The sequence below is a fragment of the Numida meleagris genome, chromosome 1, assembly GCF_002078875.1.
Source record: "Numida meleagris isolate 19003 breed g44 Domestic line chromosome 1, NumMel1.0, whole genome shotgun sequence".
NCBI classification, from domain to species: Eukaryota; Metazoa; Chordata; class Aves; order Galliformes; family Numididae; genus Numida; species Numida meleagris.
The window spans coordinates 93,475,255-93,490,210 of NC_034409.1; the positions used below are offsets into that span (position 1 = coordinate 93,475,255).

Below are 14,956 nucleotides of genomic sequence, written 5' to 3' on the forward strand. Positions count from 1 at the left end.
ATTTGTAAAAGGGAAGTTCTGAGCCCTTCCCACAGATTTTCTTGTTTCTTTGCTTTGAATATAAACCACATACTTTCTGGGTAATATGTAAGAAACAGGTTTCTGGGGTATATATCCTAGCCTCATTAGTAACCTCCAATGTTCATGGTAGTGATAACTGAGTCATTTCTTCCACATATTCAACTGAGGATGCACCCAAGCATTTCTAACATCATCACAGTATAACAGTCCTGCAGGCAACTGACCCAGTGGCCTTCATCCGTCTGTTCTCTTAAGAAATGCAGGTGTTTCCTTCTATTTCCTAATCAGCCCTGCTTGTACAAAGATGGGTCTTAGATATATCCTGTGCACCCCACTATATCTTATAATTTTGGATTAATAATGTTGTTCTATCTTCCCAACCAGAAGAGTCTCAAGTCTGATTGGCTTAAGAGTAAGACCGTGTCCACTACATGAATGAAGATCTTTTTAGTTTCATTATATTCCCCTGACAGGGCCAACAGAAGCATAATTCTTATAGTCCATCCTGAAGGAAAGCAGAATGAGCTGCAGAATTGTTCGGCAGTCAGCAAAGAAACATGTCATGGCCCTGCTTTTCAAACATGACATGTTACATGGCCCAAGTCATGCTACCCATCACTTAGATAACATACTGCTCAGAAAGTCTGTAACAATTCTATTGATTAGTAGATGTAGAGTGAAAAGAACCATTATTAACTCACAGTCTGACATCCTCTAATGGCAATGGTTGTCAAACTTTCTGCAGTGACTCCTGCACTATGCTCACACAGGAGCATCCTTTGGCTGGGGCAGGGAGAACAAAACTGAAGGAGATACTCTTTTCCTCTTGAAAGCCTTAAAAATTACCCATTAGCTTTGATGAAGCCAGAAATATTCTTTTTTTTTTTTCTGTTTTACTTTCGCTCCTCACAAAATTGCCTACCCTTACATTGCAGAATTTCTTCCACAGAATATGTTCTGCTAGGAAATGTACTTTGTCACAAAGTTCTCATGCAAGCAAGAAAAGCAACAACTGCCCTATTTTCACAGTCCAGAATGCTACCATTTCAAGAGCAGATTTGAATGGCTATGCACAGCCAAGGAAAACAGAGGATCTAAGGAACAGACACTGAACAGGAACATACCTTTGCTCACAATGATACTGTTGGGACATCAGCACTGACTTCCAGTGAGAGCTGGTACTTTATGCAGTCCTATTTATTATATTTATAAATCTACAGTTTTAAGTTTCCTTGGCCATATAACAGCTACTTGGGAAAATTCTGACTCCAGTTTAAAATGTGAACAATACCCACCTCAAACAATACCTCTCCAAATCTCTGGTACTGATGTTATGCAATACCCAAATTATAGAATTTTATCCTCATTGTTCTCCAATTTCACACCAATCTAACAGACAAAAGAATCATTCACAAACTCAGAAGCTGATCTACAGCAACTGTCCACTGTGAATTCTTTTAGCCCATGGCAAAAGAAAAATAAATTGAGTTTGCTTAGCCTTGTTTCATGCTAACTTGAATTAAGTTGCATTTGCCACAGGCTAAGAGCGCTCAAATAGATATTTATTGTGGATCTGCCAGCACACAGTAACTTCTTACCCTGCAGTAATGTGTTTGTGCGATGTCTCAGGCAAAGAAGTTTTAATGCTGCAAGTTTTCACATTAAGCAACAAAATTTAATAAACACTTTACACTTTAGTGCCAGATCCTGTGAAGAGAGGTGTGAGAGGAGAGGCTGCATAAATCTCATTCTGATATTCTGAAGTCATCTTCTGGAAAGGGAAAAGAAGTTGGCAAACTGGTATCAAAAATGAGTCCATTCTATTCATGAATCAAGGGAAAGCAAAGAAAAAATTAGTTTTTTAGTTAGAAATCTTTTCAAAGCTTCTTTATTTTAATATTTGAAGTAAATTTTGGATATTTATCAAAAATTCTTCAGGATATGCCTTCTGAAAGTGTGGTTGTATTGTCCCTTCATAGAGTACAAATTCAGTGACTGCTTTCTGATTCTGCTAAAAGTCAGACACTTTACATCAAGACTTCACGTATTAACTCCCCTTTCTCTGAAACTGGTAGTTAATATTTGACCTCTATACCCATGCGCATGAGAACACAGGTTTCATCATAGAATTTTTAATCCAATAGCATAGTTGAAATAGCATAGTTGTGACAGCAATTCACAACTAATAAAAATACGTCTTAAAAGAGGTTTGTTATCAGGAGGTTTTATCTAGACTTCTCAAATTCTACCACAGTTTTTGTATTTAAGCTGTGTTCCTGGCTAGTTATTCAGCACATCGGCAGGCTTTCTTTATACACAGAAGAACCAGGAGGATGGTAAAAGACATTAGCTCCCTCCACTCATGAAAAGAGATCCAAGGATAATAGCCCATTTTTCTTTTCTAACTTTCATATTCCACTGGAGACCTATAATCTGTATAAGTTAAAAAAAAAGTCGAAGTAAAGCAGAAATCCAAACTGCAGCTATCCCACCATGTACTGTATGGCTCATACTGTTACCTGTCCCCATGTGTACCTTGTGTCTTGTGTACATGGTTAATGAGAATCTAACTGAACTTAATATTCAACAGAAAGTTATACTTAAGACAGAAATTCATTTGCATCCTTACTTAACTATTTTGTATTTTAGGGCTGGATGGCAACAGAGACAACACGTGACAGCAGCCATGACCATTTTATCAGGAAAGCTTACCTAAAGGAAAAGTGCTAAAATGCCTGAGAGAGCTTAAGGTGCTGAATGACTTCATCACCTCAGAAAAGTGACGAGCCCTAGCTCATCACTTGAAAATACCTCATCCTTAGATCTCCCACACTCGACTTTACATTTAGTGGCTGATATTTGACCAAGCCATTTTTAAATTTAATTAGCTCATGTGAAAACTTATCTTTCTTCTTTTTTAGAGCAGAGATCTCACTCGTGATGAGTAAATTAAAATTTAGCTCCTGCCAATGGCATTTCTCTTCTGTTTCTTTTGGCTTAGACTACAAGATCATGCAGTTCTGGTTTTAGTTAATTTTCTTCCAAGTTGCTGAGTATTTTGCTGTGTTTTGGATTTAGGATGAAAATACTGTTGCTAACACACTGATGTTTTAGCTGTTGCAGAGCAGTGCTTACAAAGAGACAAAGACTTTTCCGTTCTTTATTCTGCTCTGCCATCCAGGAGCACCAGGGACTGAGAAGGGATGCAGCCAGGTCAGCTGACACAGCTGACAAAACTGATGTAGCATACAAAATGGCATCATGCTTAGCAATAAAAACTTGGGGGAGTTGGCTGGGAACTGGCTGGTACTTGTTTTGTATGTTGTGTTTTTATTTTTAATAGTTTTATAGCTGTAGTTGTTCCTTAGTTGTTAAACTATCCTTATCTCCGTTCGTGAGCTCTTGAACTTTTCAATTTTCTCCCCCATCCAACTGAGGGAGGAGTGAGCCAACCACTGTGTTAAACCTCACGATTTTCCATGCTTCATAATACTAAAATTACTACAATTTCTACTAGCCTGAGTAAGGAGTTATTTTTATGTGTGTAGTTCTGTATACATAACTATACATACACACAGTGTATACACAGAAATGTTCAGGTGGATCTATATTCATTTTTCACAGGTACAGCTATATACTCTTTGTATTAATACTTTCAATACTTCAGTATGTCAAAATTATTAAAGTATTTGCCCTTCAGAAGCAGGAAAATTGGAAAGCCTTAATTTTAGTTTTAATAAATGGTAAAAGGAGTTGATCCTCTGGGAGAAAACTAACATACTTGGTAGCCTTAGACAGACAGATTCACACAAAGGGTGCCCTGCTCAGCTATGGGCGTCAAGGGCCATTCTCCTGACAAGAGAGAATCTTAATTGCCTAAGATGTGTTTAACCTTAGTAAGCAGTCCCCAAAAGCGCTTGCAGAGAATAAAGCTATAGGCAAAGAAGCCTTTTTTGATCTGGTTATCAAGTTAGCCACTAGTTGCAGTCACTGAGCCATCTAATAGCTAGGTAGCTGTAATGAAATATCAAAACCAATGGCTGTCAGTTGAAATAAACAGAATTAGTCATATCAAATAGAATTAGACTAACCTCTGTTATTGCTGCTTGTTTTTACTGTATAAAGACAGCATTACTGTGCTGAAGGAGGCCCTGCTCAGGTACCTCTAGCCACACTGATCACTCTGCCATAGCTGCCTTCCCCTTAGGCTCCAATCATCTGCTCCACACCGTCCTTCCTCATCTGGGAAGCTCTGGCTTTGCTGCCTAACACCTCATCTTTCCCTTCTGGGCAGGAAGAGTGAGCAATTTATTTGTCGAGAAAAGAGTCATTCTTTAACTGATCCGTCTGCTCTTTTTTTTCCTTGAGTCTGCTAAATACAGCTTGCTAAACACCAAATACAGCTGCTAAATAAAAAACACTATGATAAGGCTTTTTTTCTGCTTGTTTGTTCTTAAGTACTAAACAGGTGGAAGAAATTAAGAATTTAATGTCCAGGTGGAGAACGACGATACATGACACTTCTCACATATTGGTATTGGGACCAGCACTATTTAAAATCATTGTCAGTGACAGGGGCAGTAGGACTGAGTGGACCATCAGCAAATCTATGCATGACACCAAGCTGAGTGGTGCGGTCAACACACTGGAGAGAAGGAATGCCATCCAGAGGGACTCTGACAGGCCTGAGAAGTGGGCATGTGTGAAAAACACGTGGTTCAACAAGACCAAGTGCAAGGTCCTGCACCTGGATTAGGGCAGTCCCAAAACTGCATACTGAGTGATGAGCAGACAGAAAGTAGTCTATGGAGAAAGATGTGGGGACACCAGTAGACAAAAAGCTTTACGAGAGATAGCAACATGTGCTTGCAGCCAAGAAAGCTAACCATACCCCTCTCTACTGTTGTTAAGACCCTACCACCAGTACAGTGTTCAGCTAAGGTCTACAGCGTATCAAAGTCATAAACTTATTAGAGTGAGTCCAGAGCAGGGCCACAAAGATGTTCAGAGAGCTGGAGAACATCTTCAACAAAAACAGGTTGAGACAATTTGGTTAATTTAGCCTAGAGAAGGCTCCAGGGAAAACTTATAGTAGTTAAAAAACTGAAAGAGGGCCTACAAGAAAGATGGAGGAGGACTCTTCATCAGGAAGTGTAGCAATAAGAAAAGAGATAATGGTTTTAAACTAAAAATGAGAAAGAGATCTGCAGGGACGTACAAAGATTAAGGTGCTGGTGTACATCAGGCAAGGAAATCTGGAGACAGATCTGGCAGGCAGCAGAGACAGAGTAGTCCTCATCACCATTTCCCTAGACATGGCTGCAGAATTTGTTCAACATAAGAGAACAGCTGCTGCCACAGCAGGATTCACAATCACTGGCCAAGAAGCCCACTAAATCATTCCAGATGACCAATGATTACAGATGCATATCCAGCAACCTGAGAGTCCCACAACATTTAAGACTCTGCAAGCTTTAGGAGATACAATACCATGTAATACTACCAACCTCTCTTAAGATATCTCCACTTGAAAACCAGTGAAGTCTTTAACCTTTCTTACTTTTCAGAGCTGATTCCCTCCAGCGGCTTCCCCATTTTCCTCAGCCATACAGGGCATCTGCAGATACAATACGCCAATGCACTTCTATGGTGGAAGAAAATTTATTATAGAGCATTTAATGGCCATCCACAAATAGTTAAAGTCTCGACTACATACAAAAATTTTGAAGAATGTCATTGTTCTGAAAGAATATACGAACAATATACACATTTTTTTTTTTAAATCAGTAAAATATAGAGTTGCTGGCTCAGTTCTCTTTCCCACTTAAAATGCATCATGCCTTACCACACCTGGGAGGTTTTTCCTCCTTTACAACTAGAATGAAAGAATTCTTAACACCTATAGTACAACTATATACTTCAAGTTATGCAATAATCACTTTCTTACACTGTGTAAGTGGAAGTTAATTTTAAATGATAAACTTTTGAACTGGGATCTGACTGTTTAATTGAAAGCAGCTTTTCAGTAGCAATTGTCATTGTGATCATTCTTAACGATGATATAGTCAGATACAGCACCAGAATTTTAAATGGCCAAGTAATTCAGGAAACTTAAATGCCATGTAGAAATATGACATGTGTCATTGTGTATATTCTTACATTCGCACACCAGCACTGAGAACAAGGATTTCACATGCAAATGATTTGTGTACCCCTGGGTAGGCACAGTTAAGAGATGACGTGTATACCATACATATTGGCTGCATTCCTGTAGAAATTGTGCACTTTAAATCTAGTCTGCTAGACGGTTACCTCTAAAGAAGGCAAAATATTAAAAACTACAAATTAATATATAAATGGAAACTGTCAAGATAAGCAATTTTAACTTTTAAACATTTTCCTAACCTCACTGATTCAGCGTAGTTGAACAGCAGAAGCTCTTTTCTTTCTGCACAAACTGTAGGGTGTCACACAGGCAGCATGAGCCAGATTTCATTTTGCTCTTGGTGTTTTTTAAAATAAATGTTCCTAGAATTTCCAGTATTTTCTTAGCAATCCACTCAGCAGAAATTATTCTTGCTGATGCTGTGTGCCATTTTATTGGTTTATAGAGTCACTGAACTTAATTTGAAATTCATTTCCACAGTTATTTATATGTGTATTGTGCAGAACACAAACTCCTGGTCCCGCCAACTTGATCTATACTCTCTCTCCTTTTCTTACTACAAACGAGTGGAAATCACTCACAGCTACTTTGATGTGTCACACTGCCTGACACAAAAAATTCATTAAAAACTATTCAAACCTGAAGAGTCAGCACACAGCAGAGCCAAAGGATCTCAGTATCATATCTATAGAAAATGCTCATCAAAACTTAGAGTGACTATGAGTGCAATCACTCAGGTATTGATATCACTGTCTAGTTATACTTCAGTGAACACCTGTTTTACAGCAAGTTAGACTTGTATTAGGGAAGCTGTGGAACAGTATAGTGCCAGCAGAATTTGGACATACTGTTTCCTGTTTTTATGCAAAGCTTCATCTCTCTTCAGTAGTAAATCTATGAACTGAAAATTCTTCTTTCTTGGGAAATAAAACAAATCTTACCAACCAAACAAAAAAAACTTCCCACAAAATATTGCAGAAACCACTATGTTTCATTAGGTATTAATATAAATGCTGTTTCTTGACATTTAGTTGTGAATTCAAGGACACAGTTACATCTCAGAGAAAAGTGCTGATGCTGCTGCAGCTGTTTTTCAGGTCATTACACATGTACAAAGAAAAGTATTATGAGCTAGTACAAAAAAGGACATTCAAGATTAAAATGGGGCTTAGGATTTGGACTCTCACACCTAATCTGGGATCCTTTAGCAAAGGCGGGGAGAATTCTCCCATCTGTGGATTTAGCTCCTAGTTACTGCTAGGAAAATAAGATCACTGAATCTAAATCTGTTCTTCAGATTTCAGTCAGAAGGGTAATAACTGGTCAGTTGTAGAGATACATCAGCTGACCTTACTGCTGATTAATCTTTAAGCAGAAGGCATATGGATCCCAAATGAACAAAGGTATCTCTCTTAGGACCTAGTGTGATGCATCTTGGGGAAAAATTTATTATTTCAGCTGATGATGTTGCCCACAGGTGCTATGTAATATAGCCAAGGGAAGACCTGTATATTTTTTCCCCCCATGGTTATTACAGAGTCCCAAGATACTCAGGCAGAGTGAGCAGTCCAGAGTCAGATGCCTGGATGCTGAATTGGTAGACACTCAAATTTTACAGTTAAAATAGCCCTAGCTAATAGTAAAGGTTTTGTGCTGGAGCAGCAGAGATATGACTTTCTCAGAAGCAACGGATACTGACTGTGATAGTGTAAACAGGAAGAACAATTGAATTAGACCTCATTCCTGTGTACGACAAGAACTACTGGAAAAGCGTAAGAGCATAAAACAAGCCTTCATTGGATTGCAGTAGGCCTGACTGAAATAGCGCTGAATTTCTTCTAGTAGCCTGTACGGTGTTGTGTTTTGGATTTGTGACTGAAACGGTGCTAACACACAAATGTTATTCACAGAATCATAAAGGTTGGAAAAGACCACTAAGATCATTTAGTCCATGGGGGTCAAACCTTTTGGCTTGCCTGGGCTGCAATGAGTAAAGAGGAACTGTCTTGGGCCACATATACATAAGTTGCTCCTAAAGTAATGCCTCCTATTTATTTCCTCGGAAACTACAACAGCTACAAAGAGCATAATAACACCATTTGATAGAGCAAATTCTTAGTTACAAAATGCTAATTTTCAACATAGTCACCACCACTAGCTCTGTACTTTCGCCAGCAACAAACAAGAGCCTGCATGCTATGATTACAAAAATCTGCATCAGTGGAGGTGACCTACTGCTGCCACGGCTGAGAAGCACCATGCACCACCTGTGCTGACCACACTGTGTGGTCTCCATAAACATTCAGCAAGCATCAATGTCAGTATACACCACTTTTTCCACATGGAGGAATTCAATGACACACTGTTGCTTCATCTGTACTTTCATGTCAGACAGCATTTTCTCAGTCTGCCCCTCTGCTGCCATCTGTCGCACAGAAACAAAATGTAATGGAATACTGGTGGGAAGGTTCAACTTCTACTGCCACACCACCAACATTCACCCCTGATATTGCGGGCCAACATAGTAAGATAGGACGCATTACTTTTGGAGTAGCCCTTGTAAAATATGCAGTACTGTTAAAAGGTAAGTAACAAAACATTTTAATATTTTTCTTAAAATATTAGAAAAGGGAAAAAAAAAACATAAAACTAGTGGGATGTGTGACCTTGTTTTTGTGGAACTAATCCATCAGTCTTGTTCAATAGCAGTGGTTGCAATTCTCAGTGTGCTCTCAACGTGTTCAACAAAGATCTCTGATGACATTTTACTCTTGCTGTACTTCATCCCTCACAACTGTTCACACATTTGCCTATTGCCAAAAAGTAAGGACACGAATAAGGTGTGGTTGTGAAGCATAGGATATTTTTCTCCGGTAAGAGAGGCGTTATGAAAGTCTGGTAAAGGGAAATGATTAGATTTTTGAGTTGAATATCTGACAGCCACCCTCTACATTCCATTTGAAAATATGCAGGTAATATATTTATACCAACTGAAAACTGTGTAGCAAACATAAATTGATGGGTTTGTTTAAATTTTAAAACCTATTCTCAAACCTCTTTATCAAAACAAAAAAGCACAGCTGAGTATTCTTCACTGTTCAGAGCACAGTGTTCAGCCAATGTTTCAAAATGCATAAAATTATTTGCCACCATTTGAGTCAGCAGTGCACAGCACTATCATCCCTGTGCCCAGGTTTCAGTTGACAGTGTTAGCAGCACACCTAAGGTTTGGTTGCTGCTGAGCCATGAGTGCATGCCTGTGGACACTCCTTGGGGAAGAGCTGCTGGGGGCTGTGGGTGGGTCGCATTGCAAGCCATGCTGGCTTTCACACAGCCCACAGACAGCACGCTGGACATGCCCGATAGCTCAACCATCAACCCATCACCACCATGCCTACTAAGCCACGTCACTTAGCACCTCATCTACACATTTCTTGAAAGCTTCTAGGGATGGTGACTTCACCACCTCCCTGGGCAGCCTATTCCAAAGCCTTATCACTCTTTCAGAGAAGTTTTTCCTAACACCCAACCCAAATTTCCCTTGACGAAACCTGAGGCCATTAGCGCTCATTCTATTGCTGTTATGTGGGAGAAGAGACTGAACTCTCCTCACTACAACATCCTTTCAAACAGCTGTAGAGAGCAATAAGGTCTTCCCTGAGCCTCCACTTCTCTTTTTCCCACTCTGACCCCCAGCAAGTAGGAAGGGGGTGCACAAAAAAATAAAAGGGGAAACCCAAATGGTATGCCATGCCATACAACATAATGCTCCACCATAAAAGCATGGGAATGAACGAGGAAAGGATGATGTTTGCAGCTATAGCATTTGCCTTTCCAAGCAACCATTGCGCATGCTTGCCAATAAACTAATCAACATTTGCCTGATGACTGGAAACAGTGAATAAATCCCGTATTTTGCTTTAACTGTGCAAGCAGCTTTGCTTCACTTATTAAACTGTCCTTATCTTGACCCACAAGTTTTCCTTGCTTTGCTTTTCTGATGCCATCCCCCATCCTGATGAGTGGGGAGTAAGCAAGCAACTTGGGTGTGTGCTTAGTGTCAGGCCAGGGTCAAAAAATCACGACAATTTCTCAGACTTGTGATGATTTTTAAAGGAACAATATAACTAGTACTTTGTTAATCCATTTTTTTCCTAAGTAAACCTTTGAAAGTTTTTTAAAGGCTCTACATGAGTCTTTAAATCAGACAAATGCAAATGTGAGCAGATACAGCAAACAGACTCAACAGAACATCAGTACTGCAGAAAAAAAAAGAAATTCTGGGCTTCCATTTAAGAAATACAAGGTCAGCGTAAATAAGTGTAGATCCCATTACACTAAGATGAAAGAAAATTTCTAACTATTTATCAAGAAAAAACATTTTTTTATTTTTTATTTCTAAGATACAAATTACCTTCATCAAGGGAAGCCAGTTTGTGTCATCTCTTCAGGAGGGCCACCAGCAGGCAGCTCCCCTGCACTGCCAGTGGTGAATGCAGCATGCATCTTCTGCAGGCCGTGGATCAGGTGATCTTCCTTGCCCCTTCTGTGCTGGACATCACCGAGAAGCCAGAGCTGAGGGCTGGCCATGTGGACACACACACACAAGCGCATGCAGCAGTGTGCAGAGCAGCTGAGACAGGACATGGCTCAGGTGCTGCATGAGATAGAACAAATGAGTCAGGAGCAAAGTTTGGCAGCTAGAGTGTGCTCTACTCCTCGCTGCCCTCTAACAGTAGCAGTTCTGGGCCTTCGCTGGCCTCCTTGTAGTGCTCTTTGGGCTCTGCTAGTGGACTAGGAAAAGGAGCTGTAAGCCAGAGAGCAGCAGTAAGCAGGGCAGCTCCACAAGTAAGGAGTAGGACAAGGATGATGCCAAGGTAGAAGACAAGTGACTCAACACATAGGATCTGCACATGATTTCTGTTGATCACCTCCAGTGCCCATGGCCATACATGGGTGACAAGTGTGAGGTTATGGAGGAGCTAGCGGTTGATTTTCTTGGGACTTGCCAAGAAACACCTTCATGCATGGATGCAGTTGGGTGTCAGAGTGGCTTGTGTCCAAGAAGGACCGACTGCCCGAGAAGACAATATCCTCTACTGCGTGCTCATGCCCAAGGCCCCTCTGCAGGCACACCTTTCACCAGGAGCTGGGGGACATGTTGAACACGCTGGCAAGTTAAGTCCTGCTTATGCATGGCGCTGGAGTGAACCTGTGAGAGGGAGAGGCTGCTGGGGACATGCTGTGCCTTCTCCACCACACACAAGACAATCTGGGAGGAAAACATGAGCCCAGCCTCCCTGACACCTTCTGCAAGAGCTCCTACCTGAACACGGAGGAAACCATCTGTTGGTTCCAAACCTTGGTGAAAGAAGCCTGTGAGGTTCTGCCTCAGTCACACCACTGCTGCCTGTGCTGCCCTCTCGTCCCTCCTACAATATCAGGATGACCTGTGCCTCCTTGAGTGCACTAGCCACTGAGATAATGCCTGTGGTGTGGCTGAGTGACTCACACACATTGCTTGAGCACAGATCAGGTCACAGTCAGATTCACCAGCAGCACAGTGTGGCCAGAAAGCTTTGCTGCAGCAGAGATGCAGTTTGTTGGACACAAAGCCAGGCATGCCCAGCACCATAGCTTCCATCTCAAATGTCCGTAGACCTGCACTCATCTACTGGTGAACAAAGGCTTTTCCCACAAGCCTTGAAGATGGTTGTGATTCGCCACCTGATGACCTTCCTTACCCTGGAGCAAGAAGGAGCTACCCCTGAAACCGGATAATCTCCTGCGGTACCTCTGCTGCTGCCTGGAGAATAAATGCCTCAACTGCTTCCTCTTAGGCCGTGACACAATGCCCAAGGAAACTGCATGGTCCCTGACCTCCCGAAGAGCCAGACCACTCAACCTCTTCCAACACCTGGCACAGGAGATGGCCATCCACACAAGTTTGAGGAGCTATGAGATTGGCTGATGAGAAGGCTCTTCCTCCACTCATGCTGGAATAGGACTTTTCACACAGAGCTGTGTTTGCAGGACTCACTGCTGGTGGCAGATGATGACCTGCTACCAAAGGGAAGAAGCAAACAGTATGTGGGAGATGGAGAGACAAAGCCCTGTGCAACATCCCATTGCCAAGAGACAACATCTTCCCCAGGAGGCTTTCCCAGTGCAGCAGCCAATGATGACGACAGTATTGCAAATTGCTCAGTCATCAGTTTTCACTGTCTTCCCCTCACAAAGCCTTGCATGGCCTGGGTAGCCATTTTGCATGGTCCAGACATTCCCCCCTTGCAGCTGTGGGTGCATAGGAACCAAGGGAGAGGCACTGCCAATTGGTCCCAGTGTACTTGCCAAGGGCAGGGTGGAGAACCTGACATCCCAGAAAATCCCTGGGCACTGCTGCAGCAGGACAGCGTACACTGAGCACACAGAAGATGCTGCCCAACAGACAGTGGGAGATGCCTCCACACACTTTCTCCACAGCTAATCCATAATCATCTTCTGGGGACACAGACCTCATGCATGAGGAAGATGTTGCATGGAACCCTGCAACAGAGACAAATGTTAGCACCCAGTCAGTGACCATCCCAACTCCTGGAGACAGTCCACTCTCCCTGGAGATTCAGCATGAACATGAGGAGAAAATCCTGTTTAATGAACTTCTTTTTATGACAAGATTACCCATCTAGTTGACCAAGGAAAGCCATCTGATGCCATCTTTCTAGACTCGGCAAAGCTTTAAAAACTGCTTATCACAATTATCCTTCCAGGCCAACGGCATACAGCTAGTTAAATATGTAAAACAATGGGCTGACAATTAGCTTGAGCTCAAAGCATTACTACAGTAAATGAGTTTACATCAGGCTGCCAGCCAGTCACTGGTGGGGTTCCAGAATGCTCCATTTTACGGCCAGTTCTCTTTAATGTTTTTAAAAATGATGTGAAAGCAATACTCAAATGCATACTAAGGAAGTTCACAGATGATTCTAAATTAGGAGGAACTGTTGACTCCCACAAGCATAAAGGCGCCTTACAAAGACGTACTGACAAATTAGAGGGCAATTACCAACTGCATGAAATTTAACAATTCCAAGAGCTGGATTCTGCACCTGGGATGGGGCAACCCCAGATCTGTGTACAGACTGAGGGACATAAAACTGGAGAGCAGCTCCATGGAAGTTGATCTGGGAGTTCAAATTCTGGCTTGTCATCCCATAGCTCATCACTGGCAAGCTTGCCTTTTCACCCTTTGAATCTAGTTTAACACTTTATCAATCAGCCCTGCTAACTCCTGCACACAAATCCTTTTTCCTCGCTGAGAAATGTGCATGTCACCAGGCGGTCACAGGCCTGGCACTGTGAAGACCATTCGACCACCAAGAAACCCAAAATTCTGCTAATGACACCAGCCTCGGAGCCATGTCTTGATCAGCTGGTCTGTCTGTTCCTTTCAATATATTTCCCTGCTACTGGAAGGGCAGAGGAAAACATTACCTTTGCCCTGATCCTTTAAACAATCACCTCAAGGCCATGAAGTCCCTTTTGACAGCTCTTAGAATCACAGAATCATAGGTTCACCAAGGTTGGAAAAGACCTACGAGATCATCCAGTCCAACTATCCACCTATCACCAATAGTTCCCACTAAACCATGTCCCTCAGTACAACATCTAAGTGTTTCTTTAACACCTCCAGGGACAGCGACTCCACCACCTCTCTGGGCAGCCCATTCCAGTGCCTGACCACTCTTTCAGAAAAGTATTTTTTCCTAACATCCAGCCTGAATCTCCCCTGGTGCAACTTGAGGCCATTCCCGCTAGCCATATCACTAGTTACACGAGAGAAGACGCCGACCCCCAGCTCACTACAACCTCCCTTCAGGTAGTTATAGAGAGCGATAAGGTCTCCCCTGAGCCTCCTCTTCTCCAGACTGAACAATCCCAGCTCCCTCAGCCGCTCCTCATAAGGCCTGTGCTCCAGACCCCTCACCAGCTTCGCTGCCCTTCTCTGAACACGCACCAGAGCCTCCACGTCTTTCTTGCCCCAAACTGAACACAGCACTCGACACCGTAGAGCACTCAGCTTTCTACTTCCCCGCGTACTGCAGAAAATGGCTCCCGCGCTGCCGCCCCACCCCCGCCCCGCAGCCGCTGTCGTAGCGCTCCCGGATCCGCCCCGGCGCAGGGGTGGCCCTGCAGGCTGGAAGAACCTGATCAGAGGGCGTTGGAGTTAGGCATATGGCGTACGTGCAAATTTTCAGCAAAACAAGGAATCTGTTCCCGGTTCACTGAAATTAAAGCCATATAAATTGATTTGCTTACTCGATAATAATATTTGCTGTGCAAAGTCTCATATAAATTTAATCCTCTTTATTTTTTAAAACCCTTAGAGAATAACTGCTCCTATGGCATCATTAGAATGCCAAAAAAGTCGCAGAGCAAAGGTTTGTGCAGAGATCACCTACTGAAAGGTTTGCCAGTGACTTTGAGGCTGGATGAGTTCTGTACATTTTTTTTGTAGTTCAATATCCAAAATTATTTAGCAGTATTTAGCAGTAACGACTCATCTGTAAGCTGTATAAATAGGCAGGGTGTTCAGTGAAGAAAGGGATGAAAGAAGTTGATTAAGACGTACCACTTTAATTAGCAAAATGTCCCCAAGAACAGGAATATAGAGCTGCTTTTGAATCCCCTTCTGATTTACAGTCTGGAGGGGATCGATAATACCTGCTCAAAAGAAGAGTACCATAGAAAGCGTCTCTGACAGCCTCT

The 14,956-nt window shown here is 42.2% G+C and overlaps 1 long non-coding RNA gene across 5 annotated transcripts in view; it reads right to left on the reverse strand.

The window, feature by feature from the left end:
* The window catches only part of LOC110401662, a 28,156-nt gene extending 13,833 nt beyond the window's left edge, over nucleotides 1–14,323 (reverse strand). For 3 of the 5 annotated variants that reach the window (XR_002440521.1, XR_002440522.1, XR_002440528.1), the window contains exons 1-3: nucleotides 14,205–14,323; nucleotides 10,602–12,733; nucleotides 5,582–5,665 (exon numbers count right to left, since the gene is read on the reverse strand). This is a non-coding gene — a long non-coding RNA (uncharacterized LOC110401662). Of the gene's footprint in view, nucleotides 1–5,528; nucleotides 5,666–10,601; nucleotides 12,734–14,204 lie in introns of all 5 variants that reach the window. The other 2 variants (XR_002440523.1, XR_002440526.1) reach the window with 2 other exon arrangements.